Source organism: Balaenoptera ricei, chromosome 19, assembly GCF_028023285.1.
Source record: "Balaenoptera ricei isolate mBalRic1 chromosome 19, mBalRic1.hap2, whole genome shotgun sequence".
NCBI lineage: Eukaryota > Metazoa > Chordata > Mammalia > Artiodactyla > Balaenopteridae > Balaenoptera > Balaenoptera ricei.
In genome coordinates, this window is record NC_082657.1 from 27,322,396 (window position 1) to 27,337,615 (window position 15,220).

A 15,220-nucleotide genomic window follows, 5' to 3' on the forward strand; every position below is an offset into this window, starting at 1 on the left:
TGAACTGGTATGTCATTGTGGCTTTCATTTACATTTACCTAATAACTAATGATGTTGAGCTTTCTTTTCATGTGCTTACTGGCCATTTTTGTAGCTTCCTTTTTAGGTCTTAAGGTTGGTAGTGAGTGGTCTCTTCTTTCATTCTGGATTTTAGTAATTTGAGTCTTCTCTTTTTCTTGATCAGTCTAGCTAAAGGTTTTTAAATTTTGTTAATCTTTAAAAAACCCAACTTTTGGTTCAACTGGTTTTTCTCTATGATTTTCTACTCCTTACTTATTTCCTCTCACTATGTCCTGTCTTCTGCTTGCTTTGGGTTAGTTTGCTGTTCTTTTTCTAGCTTCTTGAGGTAGAAAGTTAGGTTATTGATTTCAGATTGTTCTTATTCCTTAATATAGGCATTTACAACAATAAATTTTCCTCTAAGAACTGTTTTTCCCTCTAAGAACTCCATATATTTTGGTAGGTTGTGTTTCTGTTTTCATTCGCCTAAAGAATTTTCTAGTTTCTCTTGTGATTTCTTCTTTGACCCATTGGGTTTTTAGGACTGTATTGTTTCATTTCCAGATATTTTTGAATTTCCAAATTGTTATTGATTTCTAATTATCATCCCGTTGCAGTTGGGGAACATACTTGGGATGATTTCAATATTTTTAATTTATTGAGGCTTGTTTTATGACCTAGCATATGGTCTGTCCTGGAGAATGTTCCATGTGTGCTTGAGAAGAATGCATATTCTGCTGTTGTTGGGTGGAGTGTTCTATACAAGTCTGTTAGGTTTATCTGGTTTATAGTGTCATTTTCTCTTCTTTATTGATTTTTTGCCAAGTTGTTTAATACATTACTGAAAGTATTAAAATTGGGATAATAAAGCCTCTTAATTATTTATTGCTGAATTATTGATTTCTCTCTTCATGTATCTTGGGGGCTCTGTTGTTAGGTGTGTATTTTTTTGTAGTTGTTACATCTTCCATATGGATTGACCTTTTTATTATCATTATAAAATGTCCTTCTTTGTCTCTAGTAGCAATTTTTGTCTTAAAGCCCTAGTTTTATCTGATATTAGAATGGTCACTCCAGCTCTCCTTTGGTTACTCTTTGCATGGTATAATTTACACCCCCCCCCCCTTTTTTATTTTCAACTTATTTGTATCTTTGAATCTAAAGTGTTTCTCTTGCAGATAGCACCTAGGTGAGTCATATTATATTAGCCATTCTGCCAATCTCTGCCTTTTGATAGGAATGTTTATTCCATTTACATTCAATGTAATTACTGATAAGGTAGGACTTTTGCCTGCCATTTGCTATTGGTTTTCTATATGTCTTTTTAATTCTTCTATTCCTCCATTGCTGCTTTAATTCCATAGTTTCTTTTATTATATATTTTCTGAGCTATCTTCTTAGTGGTTGCCTGGGGATTGCAATTAGCACATTAACTTAACAAAATAACAATACCTAGCACATACAACAACTTTGCTCCAAAATTCTCCCTCCCTTGTAATACTGTTATTATACAAATTATATTTTTATATATTATCAGCCCATTAACACTAATTTATAATTATTACTTTATGCAGTTGTTCTGTAAATCACCTAGGAAATAAGAGGTACTATTTGACAGAAATACATAAACCATATTTTATACTTATCTATAGTTTTACAGGTGTTTTTTACTTGTTTGTGTGGATTCAAGTTATTGTCTAGTTGTCCTCTCAGTTCAGCCTTAAGGGCTCCCTTTAGTATTCTTTTTTTTTTTTTTTTAATGTTTTATTATTTATTTATTATTTTTATTTTTGGCTGTGTTGGGTCTTTGTTTCTGTGCGAGGGCTTTCTCCAGTTGCGGCAAGTGGGGGCCACTCTTCATCGCGGTGCGTGGGCCTCTCACTATCGTGGCCTCTCTTGTTGCGGAGCAGAGGCTCCAGACGCTCAGGCTCAGTAGTTGTGGCTCACGGGCCCAGTTGCTCCGCAGCATGTGGGATCTTCCCAGACCAGGGCTCGAACCCATGTCCCCTGCATTGGCAGGCGGATTCTCAACCACTGCGCCACCAGGGAAGCCCCTCCCTTTAGTATTCTTGAAGGGTGTTCTTTTAGTGATGAATTCTGTTTTTGTTTATCTAGGAATATCTAAAATTCTTCATTTTTGAAGGACAGCATCACCACATATAGAATTCTTGATTGACAGTTTTTTTTTCTTTCAGCACTTTGAATGTATCATCCCTTTCTGGCCTCTGTGGTTTCTGATGAGAAGTCAGCTGTTACTCTTGTTGAGGTTCTCTTATATGTGATGAGTTGCATCCCTCCTGCTGTTTTGAAGAGTCTCTCTTCGTCTTTCTTTTTTGACAGTTTATGTGTCTCAGTATGGACTCTCTGAGTTACTTTGAGTTTGTTGAGTTTCTATGTGCAGATTAGTGTTTTTCATCATATTTGGATGGTTTCAGCAATTATTTCTTCAGATATACATTCTGCCCCTTTCTTTATCTCTTTTTCTTCTAAGACTCGCTTTATGCATATGATGGTATGATTGATGGTGGCTCCACAGGTTCTGAGGTTGTTCATTTTTCTTTCTGTATACTCTCAACTGACCTATATTCAAGTTTGCTGATTCTTTTGCCAGCACAAATCTGTTGTTGAGCACTCTACAGAATTTTTCATTTCAGTTACTGTACTTTCAACTCCAGAATTTCTATTTGATTTTTTAAATGATCTTTACTTCTTTATTTATATCTTCTATTAGTGGGACATAGTTGTAATACTTACCTTTAGTTTTTTAATCCTAGTTTCCTTTAGGTCTTTGAACATGTTTGTAATAGCCAATTTATAGGTTCTGTTAACTAAGTCCAACACCACTGGGCACATTTTCTGTTGTTTGCTTTTTTAAAAAAAATGTGTGTGTGGCATACTTTCCTGTTTCTTGGCTGTTTTATAGTGTTTTTTGGTTGTTGTTGGAAAGTGGACTTCTTAGATAATATAACAGCTATGGTATCTCACTCTAAGGGTTTGTTGGTTTTTCTTTGTTGTTGCTCATTTGTTTAGTGACTTTCCTAGATGGATTCTATAGATTCTGTATTCCTTACAGTGCCTGCCACAAAGTTCTTTTATTTTCTTATTTTTAAAGTTCTTGTTCTAAGCCTGGTTTCCCAGGAGGCATAAATGACTCAGTATAGCTCAGTGGTCAGCTAATGATTGGCCATGAGATTTCCTTAAATAACTTGTCTGTATATCTTCCAACCTTTGTCAGTGGGATTTGTGTGTGAAGATATGCCTTCAAACTTCAGGCACTTTACAAGATAGCCTTACCTTTCATTTCTTGCTTGAGCAGAGCCTCGAGGTAGCACACTCAAGCTAAGTATTTGAATGAGGTATTTTCCTTTCTAGGCATGTTCTTAGCCATCTAAGATGCCCAAGACTATGTTCTAGCTTTTCAACGTTGCCTGTGGTTGTCTGGTGCCTCAGGGCTTCCTTTTATGTTTTGGCCAGGCTCTTGTTCACTACACCTGGGATTTTTCCAGCAGACTGTTGTTTTGGGTAATGTCTTGGAGAAATAGGGTTTTTTTTTCCTGCTGGGTTGAACTCTGAGTCAAATCAAATAGCCCCAACATCCTGAGAAGGGATTTTCCAAGCAGTTGCTAGTTTATACGCATACTGACAGTGCTATAGGGATGGGAATTTTAATGGACTCCAAAGTTCCATCCTGTCCACTGACTGTGAGGCTACTAGCTATTCATGGCTGCTGCACCATTCAGTAGAGAGGGGAGGTGGGATATAAACAGCCCCAAGTTAAAATGCCACAGACCCTGTTGTCTTAAGTATCAGGAGTTCCTCTTGGATAGACAATGCTCAGAACATTCTGTGGCTTTGGGTAATTTCCAGAGTTCTGAAATGGTTAATGTTAGTGGTTAGGCCAGTATTTTTTGTTTGTTTGTCTGTTTGTTTTATGGGGAGGGACGGGACAGCAGGTTCATGAAGTCCTCACACTGGCATTCCAAAAATCAATCTCTATTATGGTTCACTTTAAAAGACTGTATTTATTTGCTATGTATTTGCTACATGATTAAACAGAATATTTAAATATTAACAGGGTTAGGGACTTCCCTGGAGGTCCAGTGGCTGGGACTCTGCACTCCCAGTGTGGGGGGCCCAGGTTCAATCTCTGGTCAGGGAACTAGATCCCATATGCTGCAACTAAGAGTTCACGTGCCGCAACTAAAGATACCGCATGCCGCAACTAAAAGGTCCTGCCCATGGCGACAAGGATCCCATGAGCCGCAACTGAGATCTGGCACAGCCAAATTAAAAAAAAAAAAAAAATGACAGGGTTAGTTAATATCTAAACATTTTAATATTCACTGGGACTCTGCTAAACATCTACTAATGTTACCCAGATATATGAAATCATTGGAAAGTACATATACCTGACTTTTTATACAATTCTTACGTTAGTAAGATAAAGGTATAATGAAAAGGAACACTGAATTTAGGGATAGGCGTTCTTAATAAAGTTAAACTATGTATGTAAAACTGTAAAGCTGCATGGGCTACAGAATTAGTTTGCCTCATAGAGTTATGCTGATTGAATGATAATGCATAAAAGAGTGCCGAAGATACAGTAAATGTTGTTAAACTAAATGTTAAATATGGCAGAAGCAAGAAGAACTACAATCCTGCAGCCTGTGGAACAAAAACCACATTCACAGAAAGATAGACAAGATGAAAAGGCAGAGGACTATGTACCAGAGGAAGGAACAGGATAAAACCCCAGAAAAACAACTAAATGAAGTGGAGATAGGCAACCTTCCAGAAAAAGAATTCAGAATAATGATAGTAAAGATGATCCAGGACCTTGGAAAAAGAATGGAGGCAAAGATCGAGAAGATGCAAGAAATGTTTAACAAAGACCTAGAAGAATTAAAGAATTCAAGAACAAACAGAGATGAACAATACAATAACTGAAATGAAAACTATATTAGAAAGAATCAATAGCAGAACAACTGAGGCAGAAGAACGGATAAGTGACCTGGAAGACAGAATGGTGGAATTCACTGCTGCGGAACAGACTTTTAAAGAAAAAAGAATGAAAAGAAATGAAGACAGCCTAAGAGACCTCTGGGACAACATTAAACGCAACAACATTTGCATTATAGGGGTCCCAGAAGGAGAAGAGAGAGAGAAAGGACCTGAGAAAATATTTGAAGAGATTATAGTCGAAAACTTCCCTAACATGGGAAAGGAAATAGACACCCAAGTCCAGGAAGCTGAGAGAGTCCCATACAGGAGAAATGCGCCGAGACACATAGTAATCAAATTGGCAAAAATTAAAGACAAAGAAAAATTACTGAAAGCAGCAAGGGAAAAACGACAAATAACATACAAGGGAACTCGCATAAGGTTAACAGCTGATTTCTCAGCAGGAACTCTACAAGCCAGAAGGGAGTGGCATGATATACTTAAAGTGATGAAAGGGAAGAACCTACAACCAAGATTACCCGGCAAGGATCTCATTCAGATTCGATGGAGAAATCAAAAGCTTTACAGACAAGCAAAAGCTAAGAGAATTCAGCACCACCAAACCAGCTCTACAACAAATGCTAAGGAACTTCTCTAAGTGGGAAACACAAGAGAAGAAAAGGACCTACAAAAACAAACCCAAAACAATTAAGAAAATGGTCATAGGAACATACATATCGATAATTACCTTAAACGTGAATGGATTAAATGCTCCAACCAAAAGACACAGGTTTGCTGAACGGATACAAAAACAAGATCCATATATATGCTGTCTACAAGAGACCCACTTCAGACCTAGGGACACATACAGACTGAAAGTGGGGGATGGAAAAAGATATTCCATGCAAATGGAAATCAAAAGAAAGTTGGAGCAGCAATACTCATATCGGATAAAATAGACTTTAAAATAAAGAATGTTGCAAGAGACAAGGAAGGACACTACATAATGATCAAGGGATCAATCCAAGAAGAAGATATAACAATTATAAATATATATGCACCCAACATAGGAGCACCTCAATACATAAGGCACCTGCTAACAGCTATAAAAGAGGAAATTGACAGTAACACAATAAAAGTGGGGGACTTTAACACCTCACTTACACCAATGGACAGATCATCCAAAATGAAAATAAATAAGGAAACAGAAGCTTTAAATGACACAATAGACCAGATAGATTTAATTGATATTTATAGGACATTCCACCCAAAAACAGCAGATTACACGTTCTTCTCAAGTGCGCATGGAACATTCTCCAGGATAGATCACATCTAGGGTCACAAATCAAGCCTCAGTAAATTTAAGAAAACTGAAATCATATCAAGCATCTTTTCTGACCACAACACTATGAGATTAGAAATGAATTACAGGGAAAAAAAAGTAAAAAACACAAACACATGGAGGCTAAACAATATGTTACTAAATAACCAAGAGATCACTGAAGAAATCAAAGAGGAAATCAAAAAATACCTAGAGACAAATGACAATGAACACACGATGATCCAAAACCTATGGGCTGCAGCAAAAGCAGTTCTAAGAGGGAAGTTTATAGCTATACAAGCCTACCTCAAGAAACAAGAAAAATCTCAAGTAAACAATCTACCCTTACACCTAAAGGAACTAGAGAAAGAAGAACAAACAAAACCCAAAGTTAGCAGAAGGAAAGAAATCATAAAGATCAGAGCTGAAATAAATGAAATAGAAACAAAGAAAACAATAGCAAAGATCAAGAAAACTAAAAGCTGGTTCTTTGAGAAGATAAACAAAATGGATAAACCATTAGCCAGACTCATCAAGAAAAAGAGGGAGAGGACTCAAATCAATAAAATTAGAAATGCAAAAGGAAAAGTTACAATAGACACGGCAGAAATACAAAGCATCCTCTAAGCAACTCTATGCCAATAAAATGGATAACCTGGAAGAAATGGACAAATTCTTAGAAAGGTATAACCTTCCAAGACTGAACCAGGAAGAAATAGAAAATATGAACAGACCAATCACAAATAATGAAATTGAAACTGTGATTAAAAATATTCCAACAAACAAAAGTCCAGGACCCAATGGCTTCACAGGTGAACTCTATCAAACATTTAGAGAAGAGCTAACACCCATCCTTCTCAAACTCTTCCAAAAAATTGCAGAGGAAGGAACACTCCCAAACTCATTCTATGAGGCCACCATCACCCTGATACCAAAACCAGACAGAGATACTACAAAAATAGAAAATTACAGACCAATATCACTGATGAAAATAGATGCAAAAATCCTCAATAAAATACTAGCAAACAGAATCCAAAAACACATTAAAAGGATCATACACCAAGATCAAGTGGGATTTATCCCAGAGATGCAAGGATTCTTAAATATATGCAAATCAATCAATGTGATACACCATATTAACAAATTGAAGAATAAAAACCATATGATCATCTCAATAAATGCAGAAAAAGCTTCTGACAAAATTCAACACCCATGTAAGATAGAAACTCTCCAGAAAGTGGGCATAGAGGGAACCTACCTCAACATAATAAAGGCCATATATGACAAACCCACAGCAAACATCATTCTCAATGGTGAAAAACTGAAAGCATTTCCTCTAAGTTCAGGAACAAGACAAGGATGTCCACTCTCACCACTATTATTCAACATAGTTTTAGAAGTCCTAGACACGGCAATCAGAGAAGAAGAAGAAATAAAAGGAATACAAATTGGAAAAGAAGAAGTAAAACTGTCACTGTTTGCAGATGACATGATACTATACATAGAGAATCTTAAAGATGCCACCAGAAAAGTACTAGAGCTAATCAATGAATTTGGTAAAGTTGCAGGATACAAAATTAATGCACAGGAACCTCTTGCATTCCTATACACTAATGATGGAAAATCTGAAAGAGAAATTAAGGAAATACTCCCATTTACCATTGCAACAAAAAGAATAAAATACCTAGGAATAAACCTATCTAGGGAGACAAAAGACCTGCATGCAGAAAACTATAAGACACTGATGAAAGAAATTAAAGATGATACTAACAGATGGAGAGATATACCATGTTCTTGGATTGGAAGAATCAATATTGTGAAAATGACTATACTACCCAAAGCAATCTACAGATTCAATGCAATCCCTATCAAATTACCAATGGCATTTTTTACAGAACTAGAACAAAAAATCTTAAAATTTGTATGGAGACCAAAAAGACCCCGAATAGCCAAAGCAGTCTTGAGGGAAAAAAATGGAGCTGGAGGAATCAGACTCCCTGCCTTCAGACTATACTACAAAGCTACAGTAATCAAGACAATATGGTACTGGCACAAAAACAGAAATATAGATCAGTGGAACAGGTTAAAAAGCCCAGAGATTAAACCCACGCACCTATGGTCAACTAATCTATGACAAAGGATGCAAGGATATACAATGGAGAAAAGACAGTGTCTTCAATAAGTGGTGCTGGGAAAACTGGACAGCTTCATGTAAAATAATGAAATCAGAACACTCCCTAACACCATGCACACAAATAAACTCAAAATGGATTAGAGACCTAAATGTAAGACCGGGCACTATAAAACTCTTAGAGGAAAACATAGGAAGAACACTCTTTGACATAAATCACAGCAAGATCTTTTTTGATCCCCCTCCTAGAGTAATGGAAACAAAAACAAAAATAAACCAATGGGACTTAATGAAACTTAAAAGCTTTTGCCCAGCAAAGTAAACCATAAACAAGACAAAAAGACAACCCTCAGAATGGGACAAAATATTTGCAAATGAATCAGTGGACAAAGGATTAATCTCCAAAATATATAAACAGCTCATGCAGCTCAATATTAAAAAAAGAAACAACTCAATCCAAAGATGGGCAGAAGACCTAAATAGACATTTCTCCAAAGAAGACACACAGATGGCCAAGAAGCATATGAAAAGCTGTTCAACATCACTAATTATTAGAGAAATGCAAATCAAAACTACAATGAGGTATCACCTCACACCAGTTAGAATGGCCATCATCAGAAAATCTACAAACAACAAATTCTGGAGAGGATGTGGAGAAAAGGGAACCCTCTTGCACTGTTGGTGGGAATGTAAATTGATACAGCCACTATGGAGAACAGTATGGAGGTTCCTTAAAGAACTAAAAACAGAATTACCATATGACCCAGCAATCCCATTACTGGTCATATACCCAGAGAAAACCATAATTCAGAAAGACACATGCACCCCAATGTTCACTGCAGCACTATTTACAATATTCAGGTCATGGAAGCAACCTAAATGCCCATCGACAGACGAATGGATAAAGAAGATGTGGTACCTACATACAATCGAATATTACTCAGCCATAAAAAGGAACTAAATTGGGTTATTTGTAGAGATGTGGATGCATCTAGAGACTGTCATACAGAGTAAAGTAAGTCAGAAAGACAAAAACAAATATCATATATTAATGCATATATGTGGAATCTAGGAAATGGTACAGATGAACTGGTTTGCAGAGCAGAAATTGAGATACAGAAGTAGAGAACAAACATTTGGACACCAAGGGGGGAAAGCGGCAGGGGTTGGGGGTGGTGGTGTGATGAATTGGGAGATTGGGATTGACATGTATACACTGATGTGTATAAAATGGATGACTAATGAGAAAAAGGAAAAAAATTAACAACAACAAAAAAAACCCAGAGTTCCTGATTTTTCTTCTAATACCTGCTCCATTTCAGTTATGGCAACTCCATCTTTCTACTTGCTCTGGCCAGTAACCCTAAAGTTACAGTACTTTTTTCCCCTCATATCCTCTACCCAGCCTGCCAAGAAATGAAATATATATCCACAATCCCAAAATATCCAGAAGCACAACATTTCTACCTGCATGACTATTACTTTGGTCAAAGCCACCATCATTTCTAGCCAGAATTATTTTACTAGCTTTCCAATTAGTTTCCCTGCTTTAGCTCTTGCTCTTCCTACAGTCTACTGTTTCACTCAGTTTACACTCCATGCCCTCAATTAACTCAGATTTCATCTTCTACTCCTTAACCCCCTTCTTTCATTCTACTCCAAGACACTGGTCTCTCCACTGTTCCTTGGAAATTCCAGGAATGCTTATACCTTAAGGCTTCTGCTCTGGCTTTCTCCTCTACCTGGAGTATTCTTCAAAAGTTAACCATATGTATGACTCCCTTATATCCTTCAAATCTTTGTTCAAATGACATTTTCTCAGGGCCACTCTGACCACCCTACATAAAACTGGTAACTCCTTCTCTATCCTTCTTACCCTGCTTTATTCCCCACCCCACAGTAGATATCACCTCCTAACCACGACATAGTATTAAACAACTCACTTATTATGTTTATTACCTCTTTTCACCTACTAGAATGTAATCTCTATGAGGGCTGAGAAGTTGGTCTGTTTTATTCACCTCTATATTATAAGAGCCTAGAACAGGCCTGTCGTATATTAGGCACTCAGTACATATTTGTTCAATGAATGGATGAATAAATGAAAGAACTTCTATCCTCCAAATGTGTCAGACCTGAGACATGTAACATATTCCAATTCAAAAATACTATATCAATTTATACCACATAGATACCAGTACAGAAAGACAGTCTACCCAAAGGTAAAGTATCAGTTATATATAAGAATTCTGAATAATTTATAATACATACATAAAAGGCATTTGTGACATCAATTATCTTCACTTTATTATGAGGAAATCAAGAGGTCAAACAATTTGACCAAAACCACATAGCTACTAAATGGCGGAGCTGGGATTTTCATTTGGCAGCTTAATTACAAATGCCACATCCTTCATCATTACCTGTGATCCTTTTTTCAGTTGAAAAAGAAGTGTGATAATTGTCTTATTGCTCTATAAAAAGGACTTCTAATGACAGAATACCATCCCCTCCCCTCCCCACCAATGTCAGTTGTTCATTTCTTTTACTGTTTGGATCTCTGTATTTGTGGGGTCCTAGGATATGACTGGTAGCCTGTAACGTTTTCTACATAGTCATTCCAGTTAACATGGCATTTGTTGATTTTGTAAATCCAGACTGTAGGGCATTTGAGCCCAATGAGCATACCTTAGGCTTTGTGATGTTCCCATTCTATACCTAAAGCCCGAGGTATTTAAGCAATTCTTCTGTGAGATGAGCCTGGTTTATCTTGTTGATCTTCTATTACAGACACCAACTTTAATACGATTATGTTCACAGGGGATACAATTATGAATATGACAATCCTCTCTGGCTATGGACTAGCCCTTAACCGACACTAGAATAAGCTCAGGTTCTCTGGCTCATTCCAGATAGTTTAAAAAGTTATAATTGGTAGAGTGAAAAATTTAGCACTACTCTCACTGCTTGTAGGGGGATGTTAAAGAAACATCGTCATGTATTTGTCCCCTGTGGTGTGTGTCTTAAATTATATTTTCCTGTAAGAAAACGGTTAGAATATCAGGTAGGGGAAAATGTTTCTCTATGAGGAGAATTTATAACTGTGAGAATGGCAAGCTGGATAATAACAAATGGTAGACTAAAGTCAAGAAAAATTAAGCTAAGACTTTGAGAGAAAAATATGTTTTCATATTTTATGTTACTGAGTTATCAAGAGTGATTAGGATTCTATTAAAATCAAAGGATAAAAAAGGTACTGACAAATGATAAAATTAAAAGTTTAAAAATACTTTCATTTGCTGCTATTCTAATTTAATTGCCAACAGAGTAAGTTTCTGATATAGCTAATAAAATCTTCCTAGCTATAACAATTATCATGGTTCTTTGTTCTTGAATGCGAACCTGGGGTAATAATTTGTGTTATCTAATGTGATAAGGCTCATTGTAAATGTTTATCAAATCAGATATCTTAGCCAGAAAAAGTCTAGCAGTGAAATTGGTGTTTATGATCTACTCTGATAATATAATCCTTTTTCTGATATTTTAAAATAATTAAAAAAATTTCAAACAACTTACATGTGAACTTTATAAAAAAGAATCTCTATGTCAGATGCTACATATATGTATTCTAACTCTGTGGAAGTTACTTAAAAAATCTAAGGTGACCTTTGTGGCTTCTTACTAAAATATTGATTTGATCTCAGACTCCACTGTCCCAAATATTCTGGATATTATAGAATATCGTAGGTGTTACAGTAGGATGATTTCTGGTAATATATACCAGTGACCACTTTTTAAACAATAAATTATCAACTAAGATAGAATAGCAGTCAAAGAAAACAAGTGATAAAATGTATCAAAACAGTGATGATTTTCAACATTTAAATTCATTGCTGAAGTGTTTAGCCACTTTTAGGGAGAGACAGCTAATTCCTATATATAGAACATGGTAATTGCAAAAAGGCTCCTTATTGTCAACAGGCTAAACTTACCTGCACTTCTCAACATCATATTGTAATGTGACACCAGAATTCAGAAGTGGGGAACAAAAGAGGACAAAATAGATTTGGAAGGTGAGGAGAAGCCAAAAGAAATTTTGACTGAGTATAATAAAAATATTGGAATTTAATTTTAAAATTTGGCTATAGACACTTGATATTTAAAACATTTACTAAATCATAGCTTCTTATTTTTGTCTTAAAATTCACTGATTTAAATTAAATGGATGGCAACCCACGCAGAAAAAAGAAATGAAGCAGTTGTTCTCTGCTTGATGGTAAAATCTTCTACTGGCTTATATGACTAAGGCACATCATTTTTTTTGGACTTTGAGAAAAGTTAGTTTCCAGTTTAAGTGGATTCTCACTAATCACTTACTAAGTCTGTGATTAATTAGTTTGTTTATTCTATAGATATTAAGCACCATGCTATATACCAGGCACTCTGTTGACTGGAGAAGCACCTTAATCAATCTGTGATCAAATTATAAATTTAAGCCATGTTAATTTAACGTCGCTATATAAATACACCTTGGTTTTTTTGTTTTTTTTTTACCTTGGTTTTTAACAGTCCTACTTAGTAATCAGTTTAAGAACAAGAAATAGGCTGTCTTCATAGAAAGGCATAATCTATGTACAGAAAGTAGTTAATACCTTTAAAAATATGTGGTGTTACCAGGTGCTATAGAATGTGGATCCAGAAGAAAGAGCCTGTATTATAGTAAGTGAACACTATATAGGGAGTTCATGAAGCTACATGCCTAAATGCTAAATTCCTGTATTTCAGAAGTTAGGATTGTAGCAATTTATGGAAATTTTCTTAAAACAATGGTTGGCTTCTTTTCTTGGTAGTCAATGGGTGGCTTATAATGGAGAGTAAAGGAATCCACTGACGTCTGATTTAATCCTTTGGAGTATTCTGACTTATTTCTGAACTCAGCTTCTAGATAACTGACAAGGATAAAGTGATGAAATATGTGGAATCACCTCTTACTAGACTGAAAATAGTTCCATAAGAAGAGGTGCTTAGGTGCTTCCAATCTAGTGACTTAATCATTTCTATGCCCCATTCCTAGGGCCCAGCACAGTGGCTGACACATATCAGGCACTTGGTAAATGTCTGCTCTACTAACCTGAAGGTTTGGTAGTAAACAACAAAGTAAAGTTTGTACAGTTGTTTAACTTTAGTTTTCTTTGAGGTCTAATAATATGCCATATCAATGACAGCTGTTGAAGACCTCCATTTTGGCTTTGAATTAAAATAACTTTGATATCAGCTTAAAGGCTGGAACTTGAACAAATGTGTTCCTTAACACAGGAGACCTGTGATGTGATATTATGGAAAGCACACAGGATTTGAATGCCAAAGATAGTATTCCACACTGCTTTGTTTGATCTTTAGAAAGTCCCTTGCCCTCCCTAAGCCTTAATTTGTTTATTCATTCACCTTAACATTTGCTGAATGCACACTGTATGCCTTTTACACAGAGATGAAAAAGACAAATCTTGACCTGGGGATGCTTAAACATACAACAACAGAAAAATACAACTTGAATGTTTCCTCATCTATAAAATCAAAATTACAATACCACCTACTGAATGGGTTTTATGAGACAATTACAACAACAGAACTTAACTTTTAATGTATATAAAAGTGTTTTTAAAACTGCAAAACTACAAATGTTATTTGTTATATTATCATATAATCATTCCTCATATTTTCTGCTTTTTTCTTAGGTTGAATTTCAACTTGATATTAGTTCCTGAAAAAGAGTGTAACATCATTTTTTCAAAGAAGTTTTTCTGATTTCTCTTTTGGAATAAATCAGGAAGCTTAGAACCCTGGTTCAAGCTTTACCTGTCAACCTACTTCCCAGTTATAAATTTAGAATGTGAGTAGTTTTTTTCCTTTTGTTAAACTGATATATAATTCACATGCCACAAAGTCCACCAATTTAAAGTGTACAATTCAGTGGTTTTTAGTATAGTCACAAGGTTGTACAAATGTCACCACTAATTCCAGAGCATTTTTATCACCGCAAAAAGGAACCCTGGACCCATTAGCAGTCACTTCTCATTTCTTCTCTGGCCCAGTTCCTGGTAACCCTCACCTGCAAGTTCCTTTCTATTTCTATGGATTTGCTTATTCTAGACATTTCATATAAATGGAATCATGTAATATGCAGCCTTCTGTATCTGGTTTCTTTCACTTAGAATAATGTTTTATAAGGTTCATCCATGTTATAGCATGTTTCATGTTTTTAATGGGATAATATTCTATTGTATTGATATGCCACAGTTGGTTTATCCATTTATTAGTTGATGGACATTTGGTTTGTTTATTACACTTTTTGGCTATTATGAATATGAATATTATGCTATGAACATCGATGTACAAGTTTTTGTGTGACATATATCTCAGATTCTCTTGGGAATATACGTAGGAGTGGAATTAATGGTTCATACGGTAACTCTACGCTTAACTTTTTGAGAAACTGAGCAGTTTGATTCTGATAATTGCTTTTCTAGAGCTTAATGCACATAGCACCTAATGAAGGAATGATAAAAGCCATTGCCAGTGCATGAAAAAATAATGCGAAGGGAAACAATAAAATAAATCTACAACTCTCATAAAGCCAAATTGCATTGGGTGCTATTGCCTGTGGAGGTCTAATTTAATGGTCAGTGCTCCTGTACAGAGTTGTATTAAGGAAGTAAACTTTTCTGAGGTTATGTGCAATTATGTTCCAGCTGTCATTCTCTGGATTAAAAAGATAAACTCTGGTTTCCAAAGTGGACAGTGTGGTATAAATTAGCTAAATGGGAAAG

At 35.7% G+C, this 15,220-nt stretch overlaps 1 protein-coding gene across 1 annotated transcript in view; it reads right to left on the reverse strand.

The window, feature by feature from the left end:
• ITFG1 (integrin alpha FG-GAP repeat containing 1) overlaps positions 1–15,220 on the reverse strand; it is a 267,814-nt gene that overhangs the window by 9,853 nt on the left and 242,741 nt on the right. The gene's annotated exons all lie outside the window — the stretch shown is intronic.